The sequence below is a fragment of the Scyliorhinus torazame genome, unplaced genomic scaffold (assembly GCF_047496885.1).
Source record: "Scyliorhinus torazame isolate Kashiwa2021f unplaced genomic scaffold, sScyTor2.1 scaffold_1201, whole genome shotgun sequence".
NCBI classification, from domain to species: domain Eukaryota; kingdom Metazoa; phylum Chordata; class Chondrichthyes; order Carcharhiniformes; family Scyliorhinidae; genus Scyliorhinus; species Scyliorhinus torazame.
Genome location: NW_027308928.1, coordinates 34,686 through 50,000, shown reverse-complemented (window position 1 = coordinate 50,000; position 15,315 = coordinate 34,686). Strand labels below are relative to the sequence as shown.

Genomic DNA, 15,315 nt, shown 5'->3' with positions numbered 1-15,315 from the left:
CCCCGACCCTCTGACACCGGGCGCGTGGGACCCCTGACGCTCTGACCCCGGGCGCGCGGGACCCCTGACCCTCTGACCCCGGGCGCGCGGGACCTCCGACTCTCTGACCCCGGGCGCGTGGGACCCATGACGCTCTGACCCCGGGCGCGTGGGACCCCTGACCCTCTGACCCCGGGTGCGCGGGACCCCTGACACTCTGACCCCGGGCGCGCGGGACCCCTGACCCTCTGACCCCGGATGCGCGGGACCCCTGACCCTCTGACCCCGGGCGCGCGGGACCCCTGACCCTCTGACCCCGGGCGCGCGGGACCACTGACCCTCTGACCCCGGGTGCGCGGGACCCCTGACCCTCTGACCCCGGGCGCGCGGGACCTCTGACCCTCTGACCCCGGGCGCGTGGGACCCCTGACCCTCTGACCCCGGGTGCGCAGGACGCCTGGCCCTTGCGGCGGGACCCCGGGCGCGCGGGACCCCTGACCCTCTGACCCCGGGCGCGCGGGACCCCTGACCCTCTGACCCCGGGCGCGCGGGACCTCTGACCCCGGGCGCGCGGGACCTCCGACCCTCTGACTCCGGGCGCGTGGGACCCCTGACGCTCTGACCCCGGGCGCGTGGGACCCCTGACGCTCTGACCCCGGGCGCGTGGGACCCCTGACGCTCTGACCCCGGGCGCGTGGGACCCCTGACCCTCTGACCCCGGGTGCGCGGGACCCCTGACCCTCTGACCCCGGGCGCGTGGGACCCCTGACCCTCTGACCCCGGGCGCGCGGGACCCCTGACTCTCTGACCCCGGATGCGCGGGACCCCTGACCCTCTGACCCCGGGCGCGTGGGACCCCTGACCCTCTGACCCCGGGCGCGCGGGACCCCTGACCCTCTGACCCCGGGTGCGCGGGACCCCTGACCCTCTGACCCCGGGCGCGCGGGACCTCCGACCCTCTGACCCCGGGCGCGCGGGACCCCTGACCCTCTGACCCCGGGCGCGCGGGACCTCCGACTCTCTGACCCCGGGCGCGTGGGACCCCTGACGCTCTGACCCCGGGCGCGTGGGACCCCTGACGCTCTGACACCGGGCGCGTGGGACCCCTGACCCTCTGACCCCGGGTGCGCGGGACCCCTGACACTCTGACCCCGAGCGCGTGGGACCCCTGACCCTCTGACCCCGGGCGCGCGGGACCCCTGACCCTCTGACCCCGGGCGCACGGGACCCCTGACCCTCTGACCCCGGGCGCGCGGGACCACTGACCCTCTGACCCCGGGTGCGCGGGACCCCTGACCCTCTGACCCCGGGCGCGCGGGACCTCTGACCCTCTGACCCCGGGCGCGTGGGACCCCTGACCCTCTGACCCCGGGTGCGCAGGACGCCTGGCCCTTGCGGGGGGACCCCGACCCTCTGACCCCGGGCGCGCGGGACCCCTGACCCTCTGACCCCGGGTGCGCGGGACGCCTGACCCTCTGACCCCGGGCGCATGGGACCCCTGACCCTCTGACCCCGGGGTGCGCAGGAACCCTGACCCTGGGCGCGTGGGACCCCTGACCCTCTGACCCCGGGCGCACGGGACCCCTGACCCTCGGCGCGCGGGACCCCTGACCCTCGGCGCGCGGGACCCCTGACCCTCGGCGCGCGGGACCCCTGACCCTCGGCGCGCGGGACCCCTGACCCTCGGCGCGCGGGAGCCCTGACCCTCGGCGCGCTGGACCCCTGACCATCTGACCCTAGGCTTGTGGGACCTCTGACCCCCGGGCGCGCGGGACCCCTGACCCTCTGACCCCGGGCGCGTGGGACCCGTGACCCTCTGACCCCGGGCGCGCGGGACCCCTGACCCTCTGACCCCGGGTGCGCGGGACCCCCGACCCTCTGACCCCTGGCGCGCGGGACCCCCGACCCTCTGACACCGGGCGCGTGGGACCCCTGACGCTCTGACCCCGGGCGCGCGGGACCCCTGACCCTCTGACCCCGGGCGCGCGGGACCTCCGACTCTCTGACCCCGGGCGCGTGGGACCCATGACGCTCTGACCCCGGGCGCGTGGGACCCCTGACCCTCTGACCCCGGGTGCGCGGGACCCCTGACACTCTGACCCCGGGCGCGCGGGACCCCTGACCCTCTGACCCCGGATGCGCGGGACCCCTGACCCTCTGACCCCGGGCGCGCGGGACCCCTGACCCTCTGACCCCGGGCGCGCGGGACCACTGACCCTCTGACCCCGGGTGCGCGGGACCCCTGACCCTCTGACCCCGGGCGCGCGGGACCTCTGACCCTCTGACCCCGGGCGCGTGGGACCCCTGACCCTCTGACCCCGGGTGCGCAGGACGCCTGGCCCTTGCGGCGGGACCCCGGGCGCGCGGGACCCCTGACCCTCTGACCCCGGGCGCGCGGGACCCCTGACCCTCTGACCCCGGGCGCGCGGGACCTCTGACCCCGGGCGCGCGGGACCTCCGACCCTCTGACTCCGGGCGCGTGGGACCCCTGACGCTCTGACCCCGGGCGCGTGGGACCCCTGACGCTCTGACCCCCGGGCGCGTGGGACCCCTGACGCTCTGACCCCGGGCGCGTGGGACCCCTGACCCTCTGACCCCGGGTGCGCGGGACCCCTGACCCTCTGACCCCGGGCGCGTGGGACCCCTGACCCTCTGACCCCGGGCGCGCGGGACCCCTGACTCTCTGACCCCGGATGCGCGGGACCCCTGACCCTCTGACCCCGGGCGCGTGGGACCCCTGACCCTCTGACCCCGGGCGCGCGGGACCCCTGACCCTCTGACCCCGGGTGCGCGGGACCCCTGACGCTCTGACCCCGGGCGCGTGGGACCCCTGACCCTCTGACCCCGGGTGCGCGGGACCCCTGACCCTCTGACCCCGGGCGCGTGGGACCCCTGACCCTCTGACCCCGGGCGCGCGGGACCCCTGACTCTCTGACCCCGGATGCGCGGGACCCCTGACCCTCTGACCCCGGGCGCGTGGGACCCCTGACCCTCTGACCCCGGGCGCGCGGGACCCCTGACCCTCTGACCCCGGGTGCGCGGGACCCCTGACCCTCTGACCCCGGGCGCGCGGGACCTCCGACCCTCTGACCCCGGGCGCGCGGGAACCCTGACCCTCTGACCCCGGGCGCATGGGACCCCTGACCCTCTGACCCCGGGTGCGCAAGACCCCTGACCCTCGGCGCGTGGGACCCCGGGTGCGCGGGACGCCTGGCCCTTGCGGCGGGACCCCGACCCTCTGACCCCGGGCGCGCGGGAACCCTGACCCTCTGACCCCGGGCGCGCGGGAACCCTGACCCTCTGACCCCGGGCGCATGGGACCCCTGACCCTCTGACCCCGGGTGCGCAAGACCCCTGACCCTCGGCGCGTGGGACCCCGGGTGCGCGGGACGCCTGGCCCTTGCGGCGGGACCCCGACCCTCTGACCCCGGGCGCGCGGGACCCCTCACCCTCAGCGCGCGGGAGCCCTGACCCTCGGCGCGCTGGACCCCTGACCATCTGACCCTAGGCTTGTGGGACCTCTGACCCCTGGCGCGCGGGACCCCTGACCCTCTGAACCCGGGCGCGTGGGACCCGTGACCCTCTGACCCCGGGCGCGCGGGGACCCCTGACCCTCTGACCCCGGGCGCGCGGGACCCCCGACCCTCTGACCCCGGGCGCGCGGGACCCCCGACCCTCTGACCCCGGGCGCGTGGGACCCCTGACCCTCTGACCCCGGGCGCGCGGGACCCCTGACCCTCTGACCCCGGGCGCGCGGGACCTCCGACTCTCTGACCCCGGGCGCGCGGGACCCCTGACCCCTGGCGCGCGGGACCCCTGACCCTCTGACCCCTGGCGCGCGGGACCCCTGACCCTCTGACCCCGGGCGCGCGGGACCCCTGACCCTCTGACCCCGGGCGCGCGGGACCCCTGACCCTCTGACCCCGGGCGCGCGGGACCCCTGACCCTCTGACCCCGGGCGCGCGGGACCCCTGACCCTCTGACCCCGGGCGCGCGGGACCCCTGACCCTCTGACCCCGGGCGCGCGGGACCCCTGACCCTCTGACCCCGGGTGCGCGGGACCCCTGACCCTCTGACCCCGGGTGCGCGGGACCCCTGACCCTCTGACCCCGGGTGCGCGGGACCTCTGACCCTCTGACCCCGGGCGCGTGGGACCCCTGACCCTCTGACCCCGGGTGCGCAGGACGCCTGGCCCTTGCGGGGGGACCCCGACCCTCTGACCCCGGGCGCGCGGGACCCCTGACCCTCTGACCACGGGTGCGCGGGACGCCTGACCCTCTGACCCCGGGCGCATGGGACCCCTGACCCTCTGACCCCGGGTGCGCAGGAACCCTGACCCCGGGCGCGCGGGACCCCTGACCCTCTGACCCCGGGAGCGCGGGACCCCTGACCCTCTGACCCCGGGCGCGCGGGACCCCTGACCCTCTGACCCCGGGCGCGCGGGACCCCTGACCCTCTGACCCCGGGCGCGCGGGACCCCTGACCCTCTGACCCCGGGTGCGTGGGACCCCTGACCCTCTGACCCTGGGCGCGCGAGACCCCTGACCCTCTGACCCCGGGAGCGTGGGACCCCTGACCCTCTGACCCCGGGCGCGCGGGACCCCCCTACGCTCTGACCCCGGGCGCATGGGACCCCTGACCCTCTGACCCCGTGTGCGCAGGACCCCTGACCCTGGGCGCGTGGGACCCCTGACCCTCGGCGCGTGGGACCCCGGGTGCGCGGGACGCCTGTCCCTTGCGGCGGGACCCCGACCCTCTGACCCCGGGTGCGCGGGACGCCTGACCCTCTGACCCCGGGCGCATGGGACCCCTGACCCTCTGACCCCGGGCGCGCGGGACCCCTGACCCTCTGACCCCGGGCGCGCGGGACCCCTGGCCCTTGCGGGGGGATCTCTGACCCCGGGTGCGCGGGACCCCTGGCCCTTGCGGCGGGACCCCGACCCTCTGACCCCGGGCGCGCGGGACTCCTGGCCCTCTGACCCCGGGCGCGCGGGACCCCTGACCCTCTGAACCCGGGCGCGCGGGACCCCTGACCCTCTGACCCCGGGCGCGCGGGACCCCTGACCCTCTGACCCCGGGCGCGCGGGACCCCTGACCCTCTGACCCCGGGCGCGCGGGACCCCTGACCCTCTGACCCCGGGCGCGCGGGACCCCTGACCCTCTGACCCCGGTCGCGCGGGACCCCTGACCCTCTGACCCCGGGCGCGCGGGACCCCTGACCCTCTGACCCCGGGCGCGCGGGACCCCTGACCCTCTGACCCCGGGCGCGCGGGACCCCTGACCCTCTGACCCCGGGCGCGCGGGACCCCTGACCCTCTGACCCCGGGCGCGCGGGACCTCCGACCCTCTGACCCCGGGCGCGCGGGACCTCCGACCCTCTGACCCCGGGCGCGTGGGACCCCTGACGCTCTGACCCCGGGCGCGTGGGACCCCTGACCCTCTGACCCCGGGTGCGCGGGACCCCTGACCCTCTGACTCCGGGCGCGTGGGACCCCTGACCCTCTGACCCCGGGCGCGCGGGATCCCTGACCCTCTGACCCCGGATGCGCGGGACCCCTGACCCTCTGACCCCGGGCGCGTGGGACCCCTGACCCTCTGACCCCGGGCGCGCGGGACCCCTGACCCTCTGATCCCAGGTGTGCGGGACCTCTGACCCCGGGCGCGCGGGACCTCCGACCCTCTGACCCCGGGCGCGTGGGACCCCTGACGCTCTGACCCCGGGCGCGTGGGACCCCTGACCCTCTGACCCCGGGCGCGCGGGACCCCTGACCCTCTGACCCCGGGCGCGCGGGACCCCTGACCCTCTGACCCCGGGCGCGCGGGACCCCTGACCCTCTGACCCCGGGTGCGTGGGACCCCTGACCCTCTGACCCCGGGCGCGCGGACCCCTGACCCTCTGACCCCGGGAGCGTGGGACCCCTGACCCTCTGACCCCGGGCGCGCGTGACCCCCTACCCTCTGACCCCGGGCGCATGGGACCCCTGACCCTCTGACCACGGGTGCGCAGGACCCCTGACCCTGGGCGCGTGGGACCCCTGACCCTCGGCGCGTGGGACCCCGGGTGCGCGGGACGCCTGGCCCTTGCGGCGGGACCCCGACCCTCTGACCCCGGGCGCGCGGGACCCCTGACCCTCTGACCCCGGGTGCGCAGGACCCCTGACCCTGGGCGCGTGGGACCCCTGACCCTCTGACCCCGGGCGCGCGGGACCCCTGACCCTCTGACCCCGGGCGCGCGGGACCCCTGACCCTCTGACCCCGGGCGCGCGGGACCCCTGGCCCTCTGACCCCGGGCGCGCGGGACCCCTGACCCTCTGACCCCGGGCGCGCGGGACTCCTGACCCTCTGACCCCGGGCGCGCGGGACTCCTGGCCCTCTGACCCCCGGCGCGCGGGACCCCTGGCCCTCTGACCCCGGGCGCGCGGGACCTCTGACCCCGGGCGCGCGGGACCCCTGACCCTCTGACCCCGGGCGCGCGGGACCCCTGACCCTCTGACCCTGGGTGCGTGGGACCCCTGACCCTCGGCGCGTGGGACCCCTGGCCCTTGCGGCGGGAACTCTGACCCCGGGTGCGCGGGACTCCTGACCCTGTGACCCCAGGCGCGCGGGACCCCTGGCCCTTGCGGCTGGACCCCGACCCTCTGACCCTGCCCCTGTGTTCCTGCCTCCAGATTCTGTACAATCGCACCATGGTGCAGTTGGGGATCTGCGCCTTCCGTCAGGGGATGATCAAGGATGCCCACAATGCACTGCTGGACATCCAGTCCAGTGGCCGGGCCAAGGAGCTGCTCGGCCAGGGGCTGCTGATGCGCAACATGCAGGAACGGAACCAGGAGCAGGAGAAGGTCGAGAAGAGGAGACAGATCCCCTTCCACATGCACATTAACCTGGAGCTGCTGGAGTGTGTCTACCTGGTGTCAGCCATGCTGCTGGAGATCCCGTATATGGCGGGACACGAATTTGACGCCCGCCGCAGAATGATCAGCAAACAATTCCATCACCAGCTCCGTGTGGGCGAGAGGCAGCCCCTTCTGGGTAAGGACAGCGCTGGTCACCCGCAACTAATTCACCCACAACCCCCCCACCATGTGTGTGTGTGTGTCTCTCTCTGTCCCTCTCTCTGTCTCTGTCTCTGTCCCTCTCTCTGTCCCTCTCTCTGTCCCTCTCTCTGTCCCTCTCTCTGTCTCTCTCTGTCTCTCTCTCTCTGTCTCTCTCTCTCTGTCTCTGTCTCTCTCTCTCTTCTCTCTCTCTCTCTGTCTCTATCTGTCCCTCTCTCTCTGTCCCTCTCTCTGTCTCGCTCTCTCTCTCTGTCTCTCTCTCTGTCTCTCTGTCCCTCTCTCTGTCCCTCTCTGTCCCTCTCTCTCTGTCTCTCTCTCTCTGTCTCTCTCTCTCTCTGTCTCTCTCTCTCTGTCTCTCTCTCTCTGTCTCTCTCTGTCTCTCTCTCTCTCTGTCTCTCTCTCTCTCTGTCTCTCTCTCTGTCTCTCTCTCTGTCTCTCTCTGTCTCTCTCTGTCTCTCTCTGTCTCTCTCTCTCTGTCTCTCTCTGTCACTCTCTCTGTCTCTCTCTCTCTGTCTCGCTCTCTCTCTGTCTCGCTCTCTCTCTGTCTCGCTCTCTCTCTGTCTCTCTCTCTGTCTTTCTCTCTCTGTCACTCTCTGTCTCTCTCTCTCTCTGTCTCCCTCTCTCTGTCCCTCTCTCTGTCCCTCTCTGTCCCTCTCTCTGTCTCTCTCTCTCTGTCCCTCTCTCTGTCTCTCTCTGTCCCTCTCTCTGTCTCTCTCTCTCTGTCTCTCTCTCTCTGTCTCTCTCTCTCTCTCTGTCTCTCTCTCTCTCTGTCTCTCTCTGTCTCTCTCTCCCTGTCTCTCTCTCTGTCCCCCTCTCTCTCTCTCTGTCTCTCTCTGTCACTCTCTCTGTCACTCTCTCTGTCTCTCTGTCTCTGTCTCTGTCTCTCTCTCTGTCTCTGCCTCGCTCTCTCTGCCTCGCTCTCTCTCTGTCTCTCTCTGTCTTTCTCTGTCCCTCTCTCTGTCTCTCTCTCTCTGTCTCTCTCTCTGTCCCTCTCTCTGTCCCTCTCTCTGTCCCTCTCTCTGTCCCTCTCTCTGTCCCTCTCTCGCTCTTTCTCTGTCTCGCTCTTTCTCTGTCTCGCTCTTTCTCTGTCTCGCTCTTTCTCTGTCTCGCTCTCTCTGTCTCGCTCTCTCTGTCTCGCTCTCTCTGTCTCTCTCTCTGTCTCTGCCTCGCTCTCTCTGCCTCGCTCTCTCTCTGTCTCTCTCTGTCTTTCTCTCTCTGTCACTCTCTCTGTCTCTCTCTGTCTCTCTCTCCCTCTCTCTGTCCCTCTCTCTGTCCCTCTCTCTGTCCCTCTCTCTGTCCCTCTCTCTGTCCCTCTCTCTGTCCCTCTCTCGCTCTTTCTCTGTCTCGCTCTTTCTCTGTCTCGCTCTTTCTCTGTCTCGCTCTTTCTCTGTCTCGCTCTCTCTGTCTCGCTCTCTCTGTCTCGCTCTCTCTGTCTCGCTCTCTCTCTCTGTCTCTCTCTCTCGCTCTGACTCTCTCTGTCTCTCTCTCTCTCTGTCTCTCTCTGACTCTCTCTCTGTCTCTCTCTCTCTCTCTCTGTCTCGCTCTCTCTGTCTCGCTCTCTCTCTCTGTCTCTCTCTCTCGCTCTGACTCTCTCTGTCTCTCTCTCTCTCTGTCTCTCTCTGACTCTCTCTCTGTCTCTCTCTCTCTTTCTCTGTCTGTGTCTCTCTCTGACACGCTCTGTCTCTCGCTCTGTGTCTCTCTGACACTCACCTGCGTGTTTCTCTCTCTCGCTCTGCGTCTCTCTCTCGCTCTGCGTCTCTCTCTCGCTCTGCGTCTCTCTCTCTAGCTCTGCGTCTCTCTCTAGCTCTGCGTCTCTCTCTCGCTCTGCGTGTCTGTCTCTCTCGCTCTGCGTGTCCCTCTCTCGCTCTGCGTGTCTGTCTCTCTTGCTCTGCGTGTCTGTCTCTCTCGCTCTGCGTCTCCCTCTAGCTCTGCGTGTCTCTCTCTCGCGCTCTGCGTGTCTCTCTCTCGCGCTCTGCGTGTCTCTAGCTCTGCGTGTCTGTCTCTCTTGCTCTGCGTGTCTCTCTCTCGCGCTCTGCGTGTCTCTAGCTCTGCGTGTCTCTCTCTCGCGCTCTGCGTCTCTCTCGCTCTGCGTCTGTCTCTCTCTCGCTCTGCGTCCCTCTCTCGCTCTGCGTCCCTCTCTCGCTCTGCGTCCCTCTCTCTCGCTCTGCGTCCCTCTCTCGCGCTCTGCGTGGCTCTCGCGCTCTGCGTGGCTCTCGCGCTCTGCGTGGCTCTCGCGCTCTGCGTGGCTCTCGCGCTCTGCGTGGCTCTCGCGCTCTGCGTGGCTCTCGCGCTCTGCGTGGCGCTCTCTCGCTCTGCGTGGCGCTCTCTCTCTCTGCGTGGCGCTCTCTCGCTCTGCGTGTGTCTCGCTCTGCGTGTGTCTCGCTCTGCGTGTGTCTCGCTCTGCGTGTATTTCGCTCTGCGTGTCTCTCTCGCTCTGCGTGTCTCTCTCGCTCTGCGTGTCTCTCTCGCTCTGCGTGTCTCTCTCGCTCTGCGTGTCTCTCTCGCTCTGTGTCTCTCTCGCTCTACGTGTCTGTCTCGCTCTGCGTGTCTCTCTCGCGCTCTGCGTGTCTCTCTCGCGCTCTGCGTGTCTCTCTCTCGATCTGCGTGTCTGTCTCTCTCGCTCTGCGTGTCTGTCTCTCTCGCTCTGCGTGTCTGTCTCTCTCGCTCTGCGTGTCTGTCTCTCTCGCTCTGCGTGTCTGTCTCTCTCGCTCTGCGTGTCTCTCTCGCTCTGCGTGTCTCTCTCTCTCTCTCGCTCTGCATGTCTGCCCCTCTCGCTCTGCGTGTCTCTCTCGCTCTGCGTGCCTCTCACTCGCTCTGCGTGTCTCTCTCTCTCGCTCTGCGAGTCTCTCTCTCTCTCGCTCTGTGTGTCTCTCTCTCTCGCTCTGCGTGTCTCTCTCTCGCTCTGCGTGTCTCTCTCTCGCTCTGCGTGTCTCTCTCTCGCTCTGCGTGTCTCTCTCTCGCTCTGCGTGTCTCTCTCGCTCTGCGTGTCTCTCTCTCTCGCTCTGCGTGTCTCTCTCTCGCTCTGCGTGTCTCTCTCTCTCTCTCTCTCTCGCTCTGCGTGTCTGTCTCTCTCGCGCTCTGCGTGTCTGTCTCTCTCGCTCTGCGTGTCTGTCTCTCTCGCTCTGCGTGTCTGTCTCTCTCGCTCTGCGTGCCTCTCTCTCGCTCTGCGTGTCTCTCTATCTCGCTCTGCGTGTCTCTCGCTCTGCGTGTCTCTCTCTCGGCTCTGCGTGTCTCTCTCTCGCCTCTGCGTGCCTCTCTCTCGCTCTGCGTGCCTCTCTCTCGCTCTGCGTGTCTCTCTCTCGCTCTGCGTGTCTCTCTCTCGCTCTGCATGCCCCTCTCTCGCTCTGCGTGCCTCTCTCTCGCTCTGCGTGCCTCTCTCTCGCTCTGCGTGCCTCTCTCTCGCTCTGCGTGCCTCTCTCTCGCTCTGCGTGCCTCTCTCTCGGCTCTGCGTGCCTCTCTCTCGGCTCTGCGTGCCCCTCTCTCGCTCTGCGTGCCCCTCTCTCGCTCTGCGTGCCTCTCTCTCGCTCTGCGTGTGTCTCTCTCTCGCTCTGCGTGTCTCTCTCTCTCGCTCTGCGTGTCTCTCTCTCGGCTCTGCGGGCCCCTCTCTCGCTCTCCGTGTCTCTCTCGGCTCTGCGTGTCTCTCTATCTCGCTCTGCGTGTCTCTCGCTCTGCGTGCCTCTCTCTCGCTCTGCGTGCCCCTCTCTCGCTCTGCGTGCCTCTCTCTCGCTCTGAGTGTCTCTCTCTCGCTCTGCGTGTCTCTCTCTCTCGCTCTGCGTGTCTCTCTCTCGGCTCTGCGTGCCCCTCTCTCGCTCTGCGTGCCTCTCTCTCGCTCTGCGTGCCTCTCTCTCGCTCTGCGTGCCTCTCTCTCGCTCTGCGTGCCCCTCTCTCGCTCTGCGTGCCCCTCTCTCGCTCTGCGTGCCTCTCTCTCGCTCTGCGTGCCCCTCTCTCGCTCTGCGTGCCCCTCTCTCGCTCTGCGTGCCTCTCTCTCGCTCTGCGTGCCCCTCTCTCGCTCTGCGTGCCCCTCTCTCGCTCTGCGTGCCTCTCTCTCGCTCTGCGTGCCTCTCTCTCGCTCTGCGTGCCTCTCTCTCGCTCTGCGTGCCTCTCTCTCGCTCTGCGTGCCTCTCTCTCGCTCTGCGTGCCTCTCTCTCGCTCTGCGTGCCTCTCTCTCGCTCTGCGTGCCTCTCTCTCGCTCTGCGTGCCTCTCTCTCGCTCTGCGTGCCTCTCTCTCGCTCTGCGTGCCTCTCTCTCGCTCTGCGTGCCTCTCTCTCGCTCTGCGGGCCTCTCTCTCGCTCTGCGTGCCCCTCTCTAGCTCTGCGTGCCTCTCTCTCGCTCTGCGTGCCTCTCTCTCGCTCTGCGTGCCTCTCTCTCGCTCTGCGTGCCCCTCTCTCGCTCTGCGTGCCCCTCTCTCGCTCTGCGTGCCTCTCTCTCGCTCAGCGTGCCTCTCTCTCACAGCTCTGCACGCTCTGCCGCTCCCTGTCACATTCTCTCACATGTGGCCGCGAATTGCTTTTCCCCAGGTCCGCCAGAGAGTATGAGGGAACACGTAGTTGCCGCCTCCAAGGCGATGAAGATGGGAGATTGGAAAACGTGTCACAATTACATCATCAATGAGAAAATGAACGGCAAAGTTTGGGACCTCTTCCCAGGAGCTTCCAAAGTCCGGGATATGCTGGTCAGGTAGACAACACAGTTATTCCGTATATAAACCACCCCGGACCCCTCCATTAGATTCCAGTCTGTAACTCACTCCCGGGTATCTGTTATTCTATATATAAACCACCCCGGACCCCTCCATCAGATTCCAGTCTGTAACTCACTCCCGGGTATCTGTTATTCTATATATAAACCACCCCGAACCCCTCGATTAGATTCCAGTCTGTAACTCGCTCCCGGGAATCTGTTATTCTATATATAAACCACCCCGAACCCCTCGATTAGATTCCAGTCTGTAACTCCCGCCCGGGTATCTGTTATTCTATATATAAACCACCCCGAATCCCTCGATTAGATTCCAGTCTGTAACTCACACCCGGGTATCTGTTATTCTATATATAAACCACCCCGAACCCCTCGATTAGATTCCAGTCTGTAACTCACTCCCGGGTATCTGTTATTCTATATATAAACCACCCTGAACTCCTCGATTAGATTCCAGTCTGTATCTCACTCCCGGGTATCTGTTATTCTATATATAAACCACTCCAAACCCCTCGATTAGATTCCAGTCTGTAACTCTCTCCCGGGTATGTGTTATTCTATATATAAACCATCCCAAACACCTCGATTAGATTCCAGTCTGTAACTCACTCCCGGGTATCTGTTATTCAATATATAAACCATCCCAAACACCTCGATTAGATTCCAGTCTGTAACTCACTCCCGGGTATCTGTTATTCTATATATAAACCACTCTGAACCCCTCGATTAGATTCCAGTCTGTAACTCTCTCCCGGGTATCTGATATTCTATATATAAACCACCCTGAACCCCTCGATTAGATTCCAGTCTGTAACTCTCTCCCGGGTATCTGTTATTCTATATATAAACCACTCCGAACCCCTCGATTAGATTCCAGTCTGTAACTCACTCCCGGGTATCTGTTATTCTATATATAAACCACCCTGACCCCTCAATTAGATTCCCGTCTATATCTCACTCCCGGGTATCTGTTATTCTATATATAAACCACCCCAAACCCCTCGATTAGATTCCAGTCTGTATCTCACTCCCGGGTATCTGTTCTATATATAAACCACCCTGAACCCCTCGATTAGATTCCAGTCCAACTCACTCCCGGGTATCTGTTATTCTATATATAAACCACCCCGAACCCCTCGGTTAGATTCCAGTCTGTAACTCACTCCCGGGTATCTGTTATTCTATATATAAACCACCCCAAGCCCCTCGATTAGATTCCAGTCTGTAACTCATTCCCGGGTATCTGTTATTCTATATATAAACCACCCAGAACCCCTCGGTTAGATTCCAGTCTGTAACTCACTCCCGGGTATCTGTTATTCTATATATAAACCACCCAGAACCCCTCGGTTAGATTCCAGTCTGTAACTCACTCCCGGGTATCTGTTATTCTGTATATAAACCACCCCGAACCCCTCGATTAGATTCCCTTCTGTAACTCACTCCCGGGTATCTGTTATTCTATATATAAACCCCCCCGAACCCCTCGATTAGATTCCAGTCTGTAACCCCCGGGTATCTGTTATTCTGTATATAAACCACCCCGAACCCCTCGATTAGATTCCAGTCTGTAACTCACTCCCGGGTATCTGTTATTCTATATATAAACCCCCCCCGAACCCCTCGATTAGATTCCAGTCTGTAACCCCCGGGTATCTGTTATTCTATATATAAACCACCCCGAACCCCTCGATTAGATTCCAGTCTGTAACTCACTCCCGGGTATCTGTTATACTATATATCAACCACCCTGAACCCCTCGATTAGATTCCAGTCTGTAACTCACTCCCGGGTATCTGTTATTCTATATATAAACCACCCCAAACCCCTCGATTAGATTCCAGTCTGTAACTCACTCCCGGGTATCTGTTATTCTATATATAAACCACCCCAAGCCCCTCGATTAGATTCCAGTCTGTAACTCATTCCCGGGTATCTGTTATTCTATATATAAACCACCCAGAACCCCTCGGTTAGATTCCAGTCTGTATCTCACTCCCGGGTATCTGTTATTCTGTATATAAACCACCCCGAACCCCTCGATTAGATTCCAGTCTGTAACTCACTCCCGGGTATCTGTTATTCTATATATAAACCACCCCGAACCCCTCGATTAGGTTCCAGTCTGTAACTCACTCCCGGGTATCTGTTACTCTATATATCAACCACCCTGAACCCCTCAATTAGATTCCAGTCTGTAACTAACTCCCGGGTATCTATTATTCTATATGTAAACCACCCCAAACCCCTCGATTAGATTCCAGTCTGTAACTCACTCCCGGGTATCTGTTATTCTATATTTAAACCACCCCGAACCCCTCAATTAGATTCCAGTCTGTAACTAACTCCCGGGTATCTGTTATTCTATATATAAACCACTCCAAACCCCTCGATTAGATTCCAGTCTGTAACTCACTCCCGGGTATCTTTTATTCGATAAATAAACCACCCCCAACCCCTCGATTAGATTCCAGCCTGTAACTCACTCCCGGGTATCTGTTATTCTAAATATAAACCACCCCGAACCCCTCGATTAGATTCCAGTCTGTAACTCACTCCCGGGTATCTGTTATTCTAAATATAAACCACCCCAAACCCCTCGATTAGATTCCAGTCTGTAACTCACACCCGGGTATCTTTTATTCGATAAATAAACCACCCCGAACCCCTCGATTAGATTCCAGTCTGTAACTCACTCCCGGGTATCTGTTATTCTGAATATAAACCACCCCGAACCCCTCGATTAGATTCCAGTCTGTAACTCACTCCCGGTTATATTTTATTCTAGATATAAACCACCCTGCACCCCTCGATTAGATTCCAGTCTGTAACTCACTCCCGGGTATCTGTTATTCTATATATAAACCACCCTGCACCCCTCGATTAGATTCCAGTCTGTAACTCACTCCCGGGTATCTGTTATTCTATATATAAACCACCCCGAACCCCTCGATTAGATTCCAGTCTGTAACTCACTCCCGGGTATCTGTTATTCTATATATAAACCACACTGAACCCCTCGATTAGATTCCAGTCTGGAACTCACTTCCGGGTATCTGTTATTCTATATATAAACCACCCCGAACCCCTCGATTAGATTCCAGTCTGTAACTCACTCCCGGGTATCTGTTATTCTATGAAAAAACCACTCCGAACCCCTCGATTAGATTCCAGTCTGTAACTCACTCCCGTGTATCTGTTGTTCTATATATAAACCACCCTGAACCCCTCGATTAGATTCCAGACTGTAACTCACTCCCGGGTATCGATTATTCTATATGTAAACCACCCCGAACCCCTCGATTAGATTCCAGTCTGTAACTCACTCCCGGGTGTCTGTTATTCTATATATAAAACACCCCAAACCCCTCGATTAGATTCCAGTCTATAACTCACTCCCGGGTCCCTGTTATTCTATATGTAAACCACCCCAAACCCCTCGATCAGATTCCAGTCTGTAACTCACTCCCGGGTATCTGTTATTCTATATATAAACCACCCTGAACCCCTTGATTAGGTTCCAGTCTGTAACTCACTCCCGGGTATCTGTTATTCTATATATAAACCACCCCGAACACCTCGA

At 63.7% G+C, this 15,315-nt stretch overlaps 1 pseudogene; it reads left to right on the top strand.

Annotated features, from left to right (window-relative positions):
* Nucleotides 1–15,315, top strand: part of LOC140407147 (eukaryotic translation initiation factor 3 subunit C-like) — a 53,985-nt pseudogene that overhangs the window by 7,396 nt on the left and 31,274 nt on the right.